This window comes from Microtus ochrogaster, unplaced genomic scaffold, assembly GCF_000317375.1.
Source record: "Microtus ochrogaster isolate Prairie Vole_2 unplaced genomic scaffold, MicOch1.0 UNK10, whole genome shotgun sequence".
Classification (NCBI taxonomy): Eukaryota; Metazoa; Chordata; class Mammalia; order Rodentia; family Cricetidae; genus Microtus; species Microtus ochrogaster.
In genome coordinates this window covers 5947698-5952469 of record NW_004949108.1, presented here as the reverse complement: position 1 = coordinate 5952469, position 4772 = coordinate 5947698, and the positions used below count along the sequence as shown (strand labels likewise).

At 36.5% G+C, this 4772-nt stretch overlaps 1 pseudogene; it reads left to right on the top strand.

The window, feature by feature from the left end:
• Positions 1–1502: 1502 nt before the first annotated feature.
• On the top strand, positions 1503–2133 carry LOC101986802 (annotated as a pseudogene).
• Positions 2134–4772: the final 2639 nt, after the last annotated feature.

The window sequence follows — 4772 nt, the reverse complement described above, 5'->3', positions numbered from 1 at the left end:
CAAATGGTAACTGCATGGTTCATTTATCCTTCCATTACAGTTCTTTGGGAAAGCCCAACCAAGAGCCCCAAAGCCAATTAGAAGTCCTAAAGGGGATACTCTCAGTGTATTAAGCTGGAAAAAATTCTCTATTGTGACTCATGGTAATCTTTTTTTTTTTTTTTGTCAGATGACAAACTTTTATTTTTCTTTCAAGGGAACAATAGAGCATTAGCAAAGAACGAGTCATTTTTCAAGTTCACATTCGACTAGATTTGGCTCATGCTAACGATGGACCCTTGTGATAAGCATGTTCTTTCTGTACAGTCTTCAGTGCAACCTAGATGGCTCGGTGCTAAAGAGGAGGTCCCAGCAAGGAGCTGTGACAGCGGTACAGCAGCTGGACGCTGGTGGGCTATTTGAAGTGTCACTTGTACACCAAGTGATAATGAACATTTAGAAACAGGTTCAACATATGAACATATTTTGGAGTTAGGAAGATTCCAATGGCTCAGTTATCAAAATGCTTGATATCTAAACTTGAAAACCTGTGTTTTGGATCCCAAGGAACCATGTTAAAAGATGATCATACTAAACACACTTGCTAGTGCTTGGGAAAGAGGTGTAGATTTTTGGAGGTCACTGAACAATGAGTTAAACTAAGTTGGTGAGTTGTCATCTCACAAATAAGGTGGAGAGAAATAGATAAAGAGAGTGTCAACTTCTCGTCTCCATGAACACACACATACACAGGCAGACAGACAGACACACACACACACACACACACACACACGTCACATCACACAGACACAAACACAAAGATTTTTTCTTTATAACTGACAAGCAGCTCTTATCTTCTCTGCCTTTTGCTTCTCATCCTTAAAGAACCCTGTACAGTTCTGCAGAGTAGGTAAACATTTTTTAGTTTTGATCTAATACTTGCTCTTTAAATGATTTGTATTTATCCCACCATGCCTGTCTAACTATAAAAAAAATCACATTGTGAATCTGAAAGTATAAACTTTGTCAAACCATTATTTGAGAACTAAGTTGATAGGAGGCATGTATTCATATTTCAGTCTCTAAGAAGGGGAGGGGACGGCCTTGGTTTCAATACATAAGGACATTCTCATAACGACCTAAAGATTATCCTTTGATAAGTTCCTCTGCCCCTAATGAAGAGACTCTGATCAGGCCAGTGGTTTTTTTTTTTTCAGGGGGAATCTTTATTTTATTATTCTATATAACATTTATCATGTTTTCACAGTCTGACTTGAGCAGGATGCACACAATGTCTGTGTGTGTCTATGTATCTGTATGTGTGGTGTGTGCAAGTACATTTAGCATTTACCTCAGGATTGGAAAAATATAAAATTTCAAGGCAGTGAGAATGCTCTGCATGAAAAAAGTAAGAGAGGCTTAAATGCCCAAACAGGATGAAATCAATGCATAATCTGTTTTTCTGGTTCATATTATGATGCTCCCCCTTTCTGCTTTATCATTCTCACACACAGCTAACAGCCATGGAACCCAAACTGAATGGCATGACCTGAAACTTAACTCCCACAAAAACTGACAGCAGCAAGTGGGCCCTTGGTTAAACTAGGGGACATGCAAGAGGTGAAGAAGCAAGGCCAGGTGTGGTCAAAAGCATACCACATTGTCCCTCTCTGTGCATTTGTACCCATCAGGCCCAAGGTGATTTACCCTACAGTGAGATACCAAACCTAGGTCCAAGCTGGCAGGGGCTTTGGTCTGAAAGAATTAGTGACTGATATCCATAAGAAAGCAGCCCAATCATTATCATCTCTGAGGACTCAAGAGGAAGAAACCAACCCCCTGGATCACTACAGGAAGATATATAGCACGTGAAGGAATACTGCCCCAAAGCCCTACTTCCCTGCTGGAAGACTTCTGCTCCCAAGAAGGGAGACAGTTATGCCTAGGAACTCAAATTGGTCACACAGCTAATAGGACCTGTGATAAGCATCCAGAATGTCTACTTCAAGGAGAAAGCCAGTGTCGTCACAGAAGAAGAAAAGCACATTGGGAATTTTGCCTGTCTTCACATGCCAGGACACCACCCTACTCTTTGGCATTTGAGCAAAAAGGGCAAAGGAAGCTGAAGAGCAAGATATTGAAAAGGAAAATTAACACTCTGCTGGAGTATTGCAATGAGTTTTTAGTAAAGACAAAACTGACATTCAAACTCAACATGCGGTCTTTGCTAAGTGTGGTTTAGTTTTACACCATATAATATGTATTTCAGTCATTTATTTTACACTTTGGTATGATTATCTTTAAAAATTATGTTCACATATAAAAGGCTCTAAAATTGTTTGTATTATCAAATGTGCGAGTACCTCCAGGTTTAGACAAATCAGTGAAACAACATCAAGGCAGACTCAGCCATAAGAGTTCTCCCAACTCTAAAGCATATTACATTATTCATTCATTTATTAATTCAACTTTCAATCACCCAGAACAATATACATACTGAGTGTTCTGCTGAGTCCTGAAGATATAAAAGTAAGTAATTAATCTCAAGGAATACTGATGCAATAGCAGGAGAGAAGCAGATACTTCAGTAGGATTGCTATTAGAATACTTATTCTGCTAATCAATTATCCAAAATATTATCCCAGATAAGAGGCAACAATTACCTGTCAATAAATACCCATTGCAGGGAGATGCACACAGGCTCCAGGGGAGGAGTTAGGAGAGGTGGTGGATGTCAAAGCAGAGTGTGTGGGAGGACTGACTTCTCAGAGAGTGGCAATACAGCTGGCTCATCTGAAAGGAAATGCCTGCAGCAATAGTCCCTGTGTTCAGGCTGATTTGTTAGGCAGCCTTATTTTGACAGCAGCTGGGTGATACAGATGTGAAGGGGCCTCTGCAGAGGGGAGATCAGAAGGTGGAGCTGATGAAATCTCAGGCAGTACACGCCAATAGATGAAAGGGGAGATGGTCAGGTGTGAGCGAGGACACGGGCAGTTATCTGTTAGAGGAAACTCAAGAGACGCCAGACTGGGAAGCACAGTTACCTCCTCAAAGTTAATATGTCATCGGAGTTGACAGTCTGTGTGATTCTTACTTTGGAATTTGAAAAAGATGAAAAATACCTCCTTCCCAAAACTACTGACTGCTTCTCAGAATCAGGACATTTTGGATAACAGCCAGTATTGATGTAGAAGTTGGTTCATTTTTCACCATCCGATCACCGCAATCGATCCAGAAGCATCCCCTGGGTCCTATATTTCTGGATGTGGTCATTAATAAAATATGATTTCATTGTGCTGCTATTTAGCCAAGAATACAAAAATGTCCAGACTCCATGAAGTTAAATATTTTTACATGTCAAGATGAAATTAGGTTATTAAAAATAAATGCAAATACAATCCAAGATAAACAGTTTTATTTGAAAGGGTATTTTATAATCATGCATAATAAAATTAATGCTTATAAACAGTAGCCTTAAAATCAAATTCATAAACTAAAGCCTTAAAATCAAATTTATAAACTAACTACATAAAGAAATGGAATACTCCTTGTGCCATAGATGAGAATCTATTGCCCTGGATCTTATCCATATATAATTCTGTCAGTCTTCCTGGAAAATAAGACACTTTTTCAATTTGGCACACATCATACAAATAAGATTTTATGTAAATATCATGATAAGTGCTAAAGGAAAATTGTAATACAAAAAGTCAAATGTACAGCTGGAAATAGGTAACATCAATGAGTTATTAGCACTTAGACACACTTCCTTTAGTTAGAATTTTACTTGGAATACTTATTTGGGGGGATTCTGTGTTGGGTATATTGACAGACCCAATCCAATATCATTCAGTAGATTTTTATTTCATTTGTAAACATATATGTATGTGTGTTTATTTATACACAATAATGTATAGTAGATATCTATTAGTGCAAGAATTATAAAAGGCATTTATGTTATTCCATAACTATTAGTACATATCTATGAAATGTCTCACAGATGATAAAGTTTGTGAAAGTGAATCTTGGTAAAACACAATCTATAGAACACAACACAAAGATTGCCATCTGCAGTTTCATGCCTATTTTAGAAGTTTTTAAACTGATTTAAGTCTTCCAATGTAATGACTTCATCCATCTTTTTAGGTAAGTGTGATGTCACGATTTCTTTACTTCCCTAGGAAATGTTTACTTAGTCTTGAAAATCTATGAAAAGTAAGCATTAATGTATATCATTACACAAGTCTTAAACTCATACACACAAACAGAAACACATGATGATAGACAAACATACATATATATCTACGTGTACACACATAATATACACACATATAAGCAGACACACACATGTTTCTTTATGCCTGAAAAACTGTTTCACACTTATTATCTCAATTTTTTACTCAAAATGACACTATGGAATTAATCACTAGAATAGGATTTGTAGCTGTATTTTTGCTATTGGAAAAGGCAAGTAATGTGAATTGGGGTTTCATCTAGTGCATGAATCTAATCATCAGACACGTTTTTTATTAAATACATTCATCTCTCAGTAAGGAACAATAGAAACTTTACTTATGTGTGATATTTTATAATAATGAAGAATAGAACCCTAGATAGATCTCAGGTTCTTGATCTGTGGTATTCTGTGATTAGTTATCAATAATGAACTCAATAATTAATTTATACATTGAATATATAATGTTATAAAACTCTGAAATAATACATACATTATTTCCTTATAATTTTAATATTTTAATTATGAGGATAATTACTTATCTTAATTATTATAGTTT